The following is a 13,991-nucleotide window of genomic DNA, read 5'->3' on the forward strand; positions in this document are numbered from 1 at the left end:
TCATGATTGGACTCAATCTCCCCATACCATTAGCAGTCACTCCCCATTCTCCCCTCCCACAAGCCACCAGTAACCTACTTTCTGCCTCTATGGATTTGCCCACACTGCACATAACATATAAATGGAAGCACACAATACATGGTTATTTGTGATTGGCTTCTTTCACCTAGCACAATATTCTCAAGTTTCACCCATGTTCTAGCACGTATCAGTAATCCATTCCTTTTAATTGCCAAATAATAGTCCATTGTATAGATATACCACATTTTGTTTATCCATTCATCAGTTGATGGACATGGTCTGTTTCCACTTTTTGGCTATTGTGAATAATGCTGCTATGAACATTCGCACACAAGCTTTTATGTGAAATATGTTTTCATTTCTCTTGGATATGTACCCAGGAGTAGAGTTGCTGTCTCATATGGTATCTCTATATTTGACCCTTTGAAGAGCTACCAGACTGTTTTCCAAAGCAGCAGCAACACCATTTTACATTCCCATCAGTAGTGTATGAAGAGCACTGGATCTTGTATTTCCCTCCACCCACAAAGAAATTAAAAGTCTTACCTTTGGTCCAATTTTTTAAAACCTGGGAAAGGATTTTATTTGGCCTGGCCTGGGTCAGATGCTGACCTGTTTTCTCATCTCTGTTGTAAGAAAAGGGGTCATATAAAAAGATGGTTATCCAACACATGGCTATGCGAAGGAGTGTTTCCCTGGGAAAGGATACACTGCTATACTGGGCAGAAAAAACGCCTGCCACAGAAGCCTAAGATGTAAGAATACTGCTACCCCCAAGGGTAATTGTAACTGTGTAGGAGCATTGGGTTGATACAATGACTGGGAGGGTGCCTCTGGCATTTAGGTGGCATCTGGGGCCTGGAGGTGTAAATATCCTGAAATGTGCAAAACAGTCTCATTCAATAAAGATTTGTCCTGCCCAAAGGCCAATAATGTTCCAGTTGACAAACTCAGTTCTGTTATAATAAACTCTTCCTTTTTTAAGTTGGGAACATGCCTACTCAAAATAAAGATTTTATTTCAGCCTGCCTTTGTAACTAGATTAGGCCAGGTGACCAAGTTCTAGTCAATGGGATGGAAGTGGAAGTGATGTGTGTGATATCTGAGAAGTGTCCTTAGAGAGCGGGGTTATGCCCTCTCTTTGCCATTCTCCCTTCCTGCCAGCTGGGATGCAGATATGATGGCTGGCGCTGGAACAGCCATCCAGACTATGGAATGGAAATCCCATTTTAAGAAACGGTGGAACAAGATGGGAGGAACAGGATGATCAGAGACTGTCATACCCACTCTAGGAGGCCCATGGTTATGTGGGAAGGAATACACTTCTATCTCTTTTTTTTTTTTTAATATAATGACTTTATTTGTTTTTTATAAATTTATTTATGTATATTTTATTTTTGGTTGCCTTGGGTCTTCGTCGCTGCACGCGGGCTTTCTCTAGTTGTGGCGAGCAGGGGCTAATCTTCGTTGCAGGGCGCGGGCTTCTCATTGTGGTGGCTTCTCTTTGTTGCGGAGCACGGGCTCTAGGCACACGGGCTTCAGCGGCTGCAGCGCGGGCTCAGTAACTGTGGCTCTAGGGCTGCAGAGCGCAGGCTCGGTAGTTGAGGCACACAGGGCTTAGTTGCTCCGCGGCATGTGGGATCTTCCCGGACCAGGGCTCAAACCCGTGTCCCCTGCATTGGCAGGTGGATTCTTAACCACCGCGCCACCAGGGAAGTCCCTAGATAGTTATTGTTTTAAGTCTAATGTTGCTGAAGGCTCATATTAGGTGTAGCCCCAGTCCCTTGGGCTTATGGTATTATTTCCTTGGCTTAAAGTTTAGTTTTATCTTTAGTTCATAGTTTCCTTGGCTTAAAGTTTAGTATTATCTTTAATTCATAGTTTCCTTGTGAGAATTATTTAAAATTACTTTCCTTCTTGGTTGAGATTAATTTGAAACTAGATACTGATAAATATAATCTGTAAATCCACTCAACAGGCATACAAATAGCAAAAAAGTTACAGTATATCCTGAAAGCAAACAGCAAGGATGCCACTATCGACCTCTTCTAGTTGTAGAATCTTCCTTAGGGTATTTCCCTCACTGCCTGTGACATGAGTCGCCCAAGTAAGAACAGCTATGTCCATCTGTATATGTGTAGGGCACCTCCCTCACTAGTATATGAATGCAATGAGCACACTACCAGACACATAGTAGGCATTCAATACACATGTGTTAAGTGAATGAATAAGGAAGAAAAGTAGATCTTTGTAGGTAGATCTCGAAGATCTTGATCTTGCACGCAATGAAGAACCATTGCAGAGTTGTTTTGGAGCTTTGTTTGTTTATTGTTTTAACAAGAAAGTGAATGATCAGATCTGGTTTTTAGGCTTATAAAATGAGCAGCAGAGTGGAGGATGGACTGGAGTTGGAGAGGGGAAACTAGAGGTGAGGAGACTGGTCAGGGGGCTAGCGCAACAGTCCAGGTGAAAGATGCAAGAGCCTTGGACTTCCCTCGTGGCGCAGTGGTTAAGAATCCGCCTGCCAGGACTTCCCTGGTGGCGCAGCGGTTGGGAGTCCGCCTGCCAGTGCAGGGGACACAGGTTCGAGCCCTGGTCCGGGAAGATCCCACATGCCGCGGAGCGACTAAGCCCATGCGCCACAACTACTGAGCCTGCTCTCTAGAGCCCGTGAACCTCAGGTGCTAAGCCCATGTGCCGCAACCGCTGAGGTCCTCGCACCTGGAGCCCTCGATCGATGATGGGAGGGGCCACCAAGGTGGGAGGCCCGCACACCGCAGCGAGGGGTGGCCCTTGCTTGCTGCAGCTGGAGGGAGCCTGTGCCCAGCGACGCGGGCCCAATGCAGCCAAAGAATGAATGAATGAATGAATGAATGAATAAATAAATAAATAAATAAATGTATTAAAAAAAAAAATCCACCTGCCAATACAGGGGACACGGGTTCCATCCCTTGTCCGGAAAGCTCCCACACGCCGCGGAGCAACTAAGCCCGTGTGCCACACTACTGAGTCTGCACTCTAGAGCCCGTGAGCCACAACTACTGAGCCCGCGTGCCACAACTACTGAAGCCCATGCGCTTAGAGCCCATGCTCCGCAACAAGAGAAGCCAGCGCGATGAGAAGGCCGCGCACCACAGCAAACAGTAGGTCCTGCTTGCCACAACTAGACAAAGCAGCAACAAAGACCCAACACAGCTAAAAATAAATTTAAAAAAATTTTTAGTTATTGAAAAAAAAAGAAAGATGCAAGAGCCTGAACTATGGCAGAGACCAGGCGAATGGGTATGAGATAAAGTTCATGAGATGGAGTTGACAGCACTTGATGACTAATTGGCAGTGGGGGTGAGGAAAGTGGGATTAATTCAAGTTGTCTAGTTTGCAATGTGAGACTAGAGCTCAGGAGGAAGGCCTGGGGGGTGGAGGGGAAGCTATGTATTTGGAGGTGATAATTAAAACAATATTTGATGACGTTTCTCCCAAGGGGAGTATATATTTGAAAGATGGGTCCATCCTATCACTACTCACCTTTAAAACTGTTGGCCACCTATGATCTAAAAGATAAAATCCAACTGTCTTTTTTTTTTTTTTTTTTGGCTGTGCCGTGCAGCTTGTGGAATCTTAGTTCCCCGACCAGGGATTGAACCCAGGCCACAGCAGTGAAAGTGCCAAGTCCTAACCACTGGACCACCAGGGAAGTCCCCAAATCCAAATATCTTAATCTGATATTCAAAACCCTGCCCAGTCTAGTACAAGCCTATCTCTTGCTCAGTCATTTATTCAACCCACCAGCCTTCACATAGAGCCTGGAAATGCCATGGTATATGCTGGGGACAGAGAGATAATAAGTCTTGGCTGTTGTCCTGGGGGGAGGTCTACTGCGAAAGAGAGACAACAAAACAGACCTTTAGCTTTTGATAAAATCAGGATAGTAATGGGGACGATCTCATAGGGTTGTAGCAGGCATTAAGTGAGTTCATACACATAAAGCCCTTAAAACAGTGCTAAATATGCACTAGCTATTATTATTATAGGAGACGCATGTACTGGGACTGGGGGTGTGGCTCCCTTGACTGGGCGACCACTGAGTTGAATCTTGAAGAGCATTTAAGTTAGCCAGGATAAACGGAGAAGGGGTGGGGCTGGGGAGACATTCCTGAACCTCCTCCTATTCCCTTGTATAGTGAGATGAATAGTGGCCACCCAAAATATACGTCCATGTCCAAGTCTCTGGAACCTGCGAATGTTACTTTACTTGTAAAAAGGTAAAGATCTGCAAATGTAATTAAATTAAGGTTCTTATGATCAGATCATCCTGGATTATCTGAGTGGGCCCTAAATCCCATGACGAATGTCCTTGTAAGAGACAGAAGAGGAGAAGCACACAGAAGAGGAGAAGGCCATGTGAAGATGGAGCCAGAGATGGGAGTGATGTGAACATAAGCCAAGGAAGTTAAAGAATGCAGACAGTTACCAGGGGCTGGAAGAGGGAAAGAAGGATTCTCTCCTAGAGTCTCCAGAGGGAGTCTGGCCTGCCAGCACCTTGGTTTCCAATGTCTCGCCCCATGAACTGCAAGAGAATAAATCTCTGTTATATTACTGCTTCCACCGCCACCTCCCAGTTTGTGATAATGCGTTACAGCAGCCCCCGGAAACGAATACACCTTGTTATTCTGAGTCTTCTCCACAGCTAGTTCTTTGCTAGTGGTGAAGAGGACACAGGCCTAGCTCTCACGGAACCTGTGTTCTTGTTGAGGGGACCACATAAAAATGAACAAATAGAAAATTTATTTTTAATAGTGGAGTGTTAGGTGCTGTGAAAGTAGAGCACCAGAATTGTATATCTAATTGTCCACTTGCCATCTCTACTTAAATACCTAATGGGCATCTCAAACTTAACTTTCCCCAAATAGAAGTGCCTGGAGGTGCCTGGCAGTGGAAGCTGATTGATCCACATGGTCAGGAAAGGCCTCTGCGAGGAGGTGACACACGCAGGAATGCTGAGGGTGAGCTCAGGCAGTGACTGAACGAGGGCGGTTCAGAGCAAAATGCTCATTTTTTGGTTTTGTTTTGTTTTAGGAAGGAAAGCAGCCCTTGAGAATGAAGAGAGGAAGAGGATGAAGATATACGGGGGAGGGGTAACAGAAGGAGTAAGGGTCCCGAGGAGGCAGAAGTGATGTGAGGCTAAGGGGAGAAAGCAGAGCAGGGATCAGGGTCCTCGAAGGGAAAAGCGGGAAGAGAGCAGGGGCTAAACGATGCTGACTCAAAACTCAAACTGTCGGAGTTTGAATCCTGGCTCTGCCACTTATGGGTTACAATATAGTAGGAAATCACATTATTTGGATCTTGATATCCTCCACTATAAAATAAGGATACTAATAGCTCCTACCACATAGGAATTTGTTCGGAGAATTAAATATATTAATATGTGTGAAGTACTTGGTTCCGTGTCTGGCGCAGAGCATGCAATCAATGTCATTATTACTATAGAGATCATGAGAAGGGACATCAAGTCTGGAATCAGAATGTGAGTACTGGGGCTTCCCTGGTGGCGCAGTGGTTGAGAATCTGCCTGCTAATGCAGGGGACACGGGTTCGAGCCCTGGTCTGGGAAGATCCCACATGCCGCGGAGCAACTAGGCCCGTGAGCCACAACTACTGAGCCTGCGCGTCTGGAGCCTGTGCCCCGCAACGGGAGGGGCCGCGATAGCGAAAGGCCCGCGCACCGCGATGAAGAGCGGCCCCCGCACCGCGATGAAGAGTGGCCCCCACTTGCCGCAACTAGAGAAAGCCCTCACACGAAAACTAAGAGACCCAACACAGTCATAAATAAATAAATAAAATAAATAAATAAAGTATTAAAAAAAAAAAAAAAAAAAAAAAGAATGTGAGTACTGGAAGCAACTTCAGAAGCATCTGATCTAATTCCTTCACTGTACAAATGGAGAAACTGAGACCCAGAGAGTTTGTATATTGACCAGTTTAAAGAGATAGTTTCAGGCAGAGTCAAGACTAGAGTAACTGCTTGAAAGTCTGCGCTTTTTCTAGGTGAGCATCACAGATAGACTTGGGAATCCTAAGAATACAGGTGGTGATTGAATCTGGAAAAATAGACAACATCACTCAGGTAGAACCCAGAGAACGAGTAGAGAACATGGAAAGAAGAGTTAGCAAGGGAGAGTCAGAGTTGGATCAGGGAGGTAAGAGAAGAACCAGAAAAGAGCAATGGTCATAGAAGCCAAGACAGAGATTTCAAAGGGAGAAAATGGTCAACTGGGTCAAATACTCCAGAGAGTCGAGGAAAGATTATGACTCTGGTGCAAAATGCTAGATTTGAGGTCAGCTTGATTTGAGCACCAGTTCCACAAACCACTAAGCTCTGAAACTTGGTTTTCCTATATGTAAAATCGGGGTATACATGGAAAATCTGCTGACTCCTTTAACAAACTTTAAACTTTTAAATCTTGTAAAGTTGGCAATGGAGGGAGACTTTTCCATTCGGGGAGGGGTCAGTGGACCTTACTCCAGACCCTGGAATTAACCTTACTCGCTGGGTGTCTCACACTAATGTCTATTACAGCCACAAGCAGCAGACTGGCCTTAGGGGAACAAAACAGGATTTTATAGTCTCTCTCATTGCCATAGCATGACTGAGACAGGTCATAATATTTAAGCAAAATACTACTAAAGATTAGACCCCAAATGCTGAGGCTGATTATGGATGTCTTTTCTTCTCTTTCTAGGTTCCCTCCCTAGATAAATTCATCTAATCCCATAACTTTCAAATACCATCTCAATGCCCAAGACGCTCAGATTTATATCTCCAGCTCTGACCTCACTCCTGAGCAATTGCTTATTCTAGATCATTACTTAGATGGCTAATGTTCAGCACAAACTTAACCTTTCCAAAAGGGAACACTCATCTTCCTGCCCCCAATCTTGGTAAATTTATATTCAACCCACTAGCACATTCTCCAGTTTCTATCTCTAGAATATTTTCCAAATCTCAATACTCTACACCCAATACCTTGCTATTCCAAGCTACCACCATCTCTTGCCTCGCCCTCTGCAGTCATCTCTGACTGGATTTTCTGTTTCTACTTTGGCATCCCCTATAATCTACCCTCAACACAGCAGCCAGATGTTCTGTTATACATAAATCACATGCAACTCTCTTGATTATAAACCTCCAATAGCTTCCCATCACGCTTAGACGAAAACCCAAACCCCATTAGGCCTTGCAGGACCGAGACCCTGCTCACTGTTTGGACTTCTTACTCCACACTTTCATCCTTCACTGTGCTCCAGCTTAGCCCCTGGTTTTCTTTCTGTTCCTCAAATACACCATACTCATTTCTTTTATTTTATTTTCATTTTCTTTTTCTTTTCAAACTTTAAAAAAATTATATTAATTTATTTATTTGGCTGCATCGGGTCTTAGTTGCAGCATGCGAACTCTTAGTTGCTGCATGTGGGATCTAGTACCCTGACCAGGGATCGAACCCAGGCCCCCTGCACTGGGAGCGCAGAGTCTTAGCCACTGGACCACCAGGGAAGTCCCTCATTTTCTTTTTAAAATATATATAATTTTTATTTGTCAATTATACCTCAATAAAGCTGGGGAAAATATTGCAGGCTTGGGCAACTTCCCCCAATTAAAAAAAAAAAAACAACAACAAGAGTTTCTTTCCTTGTTAGGAATATACTTGATAATAAAGCATGAACAATTATAAACACATATTTTTTTCCTTTTCTGATAAGAATTTTGTGGAATAAGACATAGAGAACAGACTTGTGGTTGCCAAGGGGGAGGGGTGTGGGGGAAGGATGGATTGGGAGTTTGGGATTAGCAGATGCAAACTATTATATATAAAATGGATAAACAACAAGGTCCTACTGTGTAGCACAGGGAACTATATTCAATATCCTGTGATAAACCATAATGGAAAAAAATATGAAAAAGAATATAAATACATATATATGTATGTATAACTGAATCACTTGGCTGTATGGTAGAAATTAACACAACATTGTAAATCAACTATACTTCAATAAAATAAATTTAAAAAAAGAATTTTGGGAAATAAATGTATCACAATTCTTGTGTTTGTATGGCACAAATCTATAGCAGTTCTACAAACAACCAGCATATTTGTGTGTGAAGTAAAATGCTTTAAGCTCCAAACTATCAATATTAAAGAGTAAATTTCAACCATATGTTAAGAGAAGAAAATAAATTATCTTTTTTATTCTCTCTAAAGAGGAGAGTGAAAATTTTGATGAGATGGTCAAAGAGTGTGCACTAAACAATACAGACGAACTTGTCATAAAAGTTTATTAGGCAATTAATTTATAAACATATTATGCTAATTTATATGGAATTTGTGGCATTTCGCTAGCTTTCTATAATGTCACACTCATTTCTGACAAACGTTAGCTATTCCCTCTGTCTGGAATGCTTTCCCACCCTGCTCCCCTCTCTTCCACCTTCACGTGGCTTGTCTCCTCCTCATCACTGAGGTCCCTGTTGATCGGTATCTTCTAAGAGAGAACTTCCCTGTCCATCCTGGCCAGAGTAGCTCTCCAGTCAGTATGGTATCAGTTGGCTTTTGTATCTCATCACTTATCTGGTGATACTTTCTTGTTTATTTTTATGTTTATTGTCTCTTTTCCCTACTGGAGTATAAGTTTCCTAAAAGAGATTTTTGTCTGTTTGCTTTACCATTGTGTTCCAGCCCCAGAAAAGCACATACATGGTAGGCCCTCAATAAATATTGATGAATAAGTAAATGATTAAAGGCTCAGGACAGGAGAAGGGAAATAAATGCAGAGAGCCCCATGTCATTCGATGATCTGGCTTGTAACTTAGCACCCTCAAGCTCAGCTTGTAGCCCAGCATAAAAATGCTTTCCCCTTGCTACTTCAGAGCACCTTCGGGCGTACCCAGACTTGTGGAAATCCAAGCCTGAGAGAGACAGAGAAGGAGGAGGAGGGGGAGGCGGGGGAACAGGAGAGGGAAGAAAGGGGGGCAGAGAGAGAGACAGTGGGCCAGCACCCTAGTTTTCTCTCCTGCCTTTCCGCGGTACATCTTAACTCTAGCTTCACCTGGGGATCTGTCCACCTACCTGGAGGGTTGACATTGAACAGCTGCACCTTCTTGGGTGGAGATTCCATTCTACATCCACAGCAGAGGTTTGGACTGAAGGCAAAGAACAAGCACATCGGAATACATCCTACAAAACATACGTACACATTGATAGCAAGGAGAGCTACTTCCTGCAAGACGATGACCTCTGTCCTACACAGTTCCCATACTTGTTTTGAGGATCAAATAAAGGACAGTAATCTGGAACGTGACACACATGCGTCAGTCACAATACTATACTGTTAGCAGAGCGACTGCTCCTGGCAAAATGCCATTTGTGTTACTCATACCACGGTACTAAAGACTGACGTACATGATTCATGGTTATCCTCTCCATCCTAGATGACTTCAGTAACCTGCGTGACTCATTCAACACCCTGTCTCACAGTTCCCTGATGTTATCTCCTCCAGTGCCTCTCACTTCCACTACGTATGGTCACACTCTGAATCTTGTCATCACCTCCAAGTGATCCCACTTTGGAAACCTTAAGCCCCAAGACCTAAGAATATTTGATGCCCTGCTTACAGTAACCTAAACTTCAAGCTCTATATACACTTACTGCCTTTGTACCTACTTTTCAGCCCCACCAAGACTTCTTCAAATCTTTTCTCCTGATCTCTTAGCCCCCTAATTAATGCAATAGCCATTTTTCTTCTTTCTGTTCTCAGTGGGATAAGTGTCTGTCTCTGTCCTGTCCCAGGTAATCTCTCCACCTGGACTCTGGACCCCAGCCCCACCCCCATGCCCTGTTTCATCAATTATTTACCCTCTCCTCTAGGTCTTTCAACTTATCCTCTCTTGGCTTTTTTCCCTCAGCACATAGACATGATCATATCTCTTCTAACAACTACCAAAAACAAATCTTAGGTTACATGATCTGATATTCTCCATATCTAGAATTCTCTTTCTCCTTCCTTTCATGGTCAAGTCTTTCTTACCCTACTCACTCTGCATCCCTCTGTAACCTGATGTCTGTCCCCACCACTCTTCTGAAACTGCTCCAGACCTGGCCCCAGCGACCTAACAGGCTACGGTCACATTTCACTTCGTATCTAACTTGGCATCAACTCTAGAAAGCTGTTCACCCCTCTGCTTCTGTGCTTCCGTGATACCACGCTCAGTGGTGTTCCTCTTCCCCCTCTAGCTGTTCCTTCTAAGTCTCCTAACAGGTTTATTTTCCTCTTTGTCTTTGGTAAATGTGGATTCACCCTGCACCCTGCTCCTTTCCCACCGCTGGCATATCTCTTTCTGAGCAATTTTATCATCACCTGTGGCTTAGATGACTGTTTATGTATACTAAAGTCATACACTCTTGGAGCCTCCAACCTATATGGCCAACTGCCTCCTAGACAGTCCTGTTTTTATGGCCTGTAGGCACCTCAACTTAATATGTCCCAAACTGAATTGATCATCTTTCCCATTTCCAAAACTGACTTTTTGGTCTACATTTACTATTCACGTATATGGTTACAACCGTCCATCCAGAGACTCAGGCCAGATGCATGAGAGAAGCCAGCTTACTCCTCACCTCCAGATTCCTCTGGCTCCAAATCCTATTGACTTGGCCCCCTATCTCTCCAATCCATCCATTCATCTCTCTTTCTCTGACACTGCTGAACTTAGACATTTGGCTCCCTTTTCTGGATCATCTCAGTAATTTCCAGACTGTTCTTCCTGCTGGCCTCCATCTCCCTCCTCCAGTCTAAAGATTTGATATTGCTTTTTCTCCCTTTGTCATTGTTATTCATTTATGGCTTTTTTTTCTTTAGTGTCTTTTTCAAACTAAAAAGGAATATACTCTCATTGTAAAATAGCCAATAGTTCATAAGGCTGTAAAGAAAAAGTTAGTTACCCCGATCCAATCCTCAAATCTTATTCCCAGTACACTTTTCTTTCTAAAAATAAAATTTTATTAAACATGCTGTATTTCTTCTACTTTAAGAAGCACTTCCCCCGACACACACACACATTTTAACATCTCTGAAATCAAACTGTATCATACAGTCAATGGTGCCTTAGATTTGGTTAAATTCATTATTGGTCTGCAAAGTGCTATTTTTACTTGTTAACATGGGTCATGATTCCAAACCAGCAATTACCTCCAGGATAACCTTTCTAAAGTACAAATCTGGTAGGGTCACTACCCTCCCAAAAATTCTTCAAAGACTCCCCTCCCCACCCCACCTCCACTCCCCAGGTCCTTCATCTTCTGACTCCCTCCTACTTTTGCAAGTCTTGTTTCCAGCACATCCTCACACATCCTCTTCCTTAAAGCCAGGTAGATCTGTTTGCAGTTAGTTCCCCAGATAGACTCTGCTGAGCCAGATCTTGGTGCTTTTGTACCAATGTTTCCTCTGCCTCTTCCTCACATCCTCTACTCCAAGTTGCCTCTTACTGGAAAATTGTCCCAATCCCCCAAACTGAGTCTAGGCTCTGCCTTTATGTGCTGCCTCTCAATTTTTCCAGCATCTGATGCACTTAACGCACAAGTTTAAGCCATTTCTCTTGTTTGTTGCTCCCAGTAAATAGTGAGCTCTCAAGCATGTGTTCTTTGTACTCACTTCCAGCACTGCCAGGGCAACATAGGTGCCCCATAAATATTTCTGAAGATGAGGAACTATACATGAGGGAAGCATAAAAATGTTCCCTGAGATAAGGTGAAGAGCATTCTAATTGACTATCACCTTAACCTGAGACAAGAGAGAGAAAAAGGAAGAGAGAAGATCTGGACACCAAACCACCTGGGCATCCAGAAAGCTAAAGCAATGGTTTTGTTTTTCTTCCCTTTCCCCGTTTTCTACTCCTCCAGACCTGCTAATTCCACCCTCAACTAAAGATAATCTGATTTCAACAACCATGACTTTGATGACCCCTTCCTTTCTTTCTAGTCCTAAGTGCTTCAAGTTCAAACCTCTATGTCATCACCCCCTCTTGCCACAAGTCCCCTATTTTGTAACCAGAGTTTTGGAAAGTACCAAAGGGGCATTCTTTCCACTTGCCACTCTTCAGTGCCCCCCTGAGTTTTCTGTTTGGACTCCCTCCTGCCCCAGTTGTGGACACACCTGGCAAGTTCTATCAAGCCTCCATCAAGAAAAAAAAAAAACCACACAGACACACACAAAAGGAAGCTAAAGTTTAACACAAAACCTTTATTTTAATAACTATTCTAAAGGCTTGACGTTAAGGTAGAGACCTCAGTGGAAAACATTTACCCCCTCTTAACCCAGTATTGGGTTTGGATTCAAGAAAATGCTGAAAATAGAAAACAATGTTTCCCAGTTCTTCTTTCTGACCTAAATAATTTAAAGCCAAGAATTGCAATTCATTCATGGAAAAGTACCAGGGTATGCTGGAGACTTAAAACAAAGCTCAGTTAATGTGGGTATGCGGCATCAGTAAAATTGGCCCATGCTAACACATGTTGACAATTGCGCGGCCAACATACTTTCAGTACCCTCCCTCAGCAAAAAGAACAGGGACACATGAAACAATTAGAAATAGTAGAGCAAAAGAAGAAAGAGTGGAAAGATGAGGGGAGTACAGGAAGGAAGACTGGCATTGACAGGGCAGGAGAAAATAGGAAATATAGCCAGCAGAGCATTCCAAAAAATAAGCATATTTGCTGTCACAGTTGGGGCTGAGGATAAACAACCAGTCACAATGGAAAGAAATAAGAAGACAGCTAAAGAAAAGAATGGGAGAGGTCGTGGAGTCAGATAGGTAAGTAGATAAAACAAGGAAAGTATTTTTGGCACGTAACTAGGACTGATAAAGAAACAGGATAAGACCAGAAGGATTATGACAGAAAGGGCAGGATCAACATGTGGACAAGTGAAATGTAGGGGGAAAGCAACTGTTAGGAAACGTGCTGTGATTCTACTGTCTTGAAGAGGCCAATTTTTGAAACTAGAGTTTTTCAAGCTCTAGTCTACAAATGGACGTGGAATTAGGAAGTTCACGGCCCCGCAGGGGAGAATTAGAGTCAAGTAGACATTTCAGTGTTGGGAGCAGCAGGGTCAAATCAAGGAGCCTGTAATGCTTAACATTCTGAAGGTGTAGAGGAAACCTCACATTCGGAGGGAAAGACTTCACCACTTAAGCTAACACAAAAGAGACTGTACAAATCTCTTCTGTTCATAAATTGTGGGCTAAATAAAAACAAAGGCACCAAATACCTTCACTGTCGAGACATTAATTCCTGTTCATCTCAGTTACTAGGGAATTCAACATCAAATTAGATTTTTCCGGCACCTTAACGTGAGACTGTCAGAAAGGAAAAAGGCCTTCCTTTTTCCTGTAACCAACCTGTAATCTTCAGAGTGATTTCTCTTTTCGGTACAGACTTCGGTGTATTTGGACCCGTAGGCGCCAGGGTCCGGAGGAGCCGCCCCGGCAGTATCACCAGATCAAGATAGGCTTGTTTTGGATGCAAAATGAGTTTTCCCCGACCTCGATACTGCCTCAGGGTATCTGAAATTAATAGCCTACATCGTTAGTAAAGGTATGTTTTGGAGAGACAGCAAGATGCTGGTTAATTTGCACCTTCTTCCCCACCCAGCGGCTTCAGCCGTGACTAACGAAGCGAAAGGAGAGGGCAAGAACAGGTCTATTGTTTTCGTTTCCTACGTGGCCGAAACCCAAAGGAGCATCGGGTCGCCTACCTGCCTTCCATTCCCCGGCCTGGGAGCGGCTGCGCGACCTGCCGGACTGTACGTTGCCGGCTCCGGCTAGCTGGCGACCTCACCTACGGCGCTCTTCCGGGCTCGGACCAGCCTGACTCATCTGGGATGGGAGGCAGGGGTGGGGGAGACCTCAGAGGGTGGAGGG

The 13,991-nt window shown here is 43.8% G+C and overlaps 1 long non-coding RNA gene across 1 annotated transcript in view; it reads right to left on the minus strand.

Annotated features, from left to right (window-relative positions):
• LOC309661891 overlaps positions 1 to 13,914 on the minus strand; it is a 31,264-nt gene extending 17,350 nt beyond the window's left edge. Inside the window, exons 1-4 of the long non-coding RNA XR_014264342.1 lie at positions 13,826 to 13,914; positions 13,470 to 13,634; positions 9,144 to 9,251; positions 568 to 1,600 (exon numbers count right to left, since the gene is read on the minus strand). This is a non-coding gene — a long non-coding RNA (uncharacterized lncRNA). The remainder of the gene's footprint in view (positions 1 to 567; positions 1,601 to 9,143; positions 9,252 to 13,469; positions 13,635 to 13,825) is intronic.
• Positions 13,915 to 13,991: the final 77 nt, after the last annotated feature.

Source organism: Balaenoptera physalus (assembly GCF_965194825.1).
Source record: "Balaenoptera physalus genome assembly, chromosome: 5".
NCBI classification, from domain to species: domain Eukaryota; kingdom Metazoa; phylum Chordata; class Mammalia; order Artiodactyla; family Balaenopteridae; genus Balaenoptera; species Balaenoptera physalus.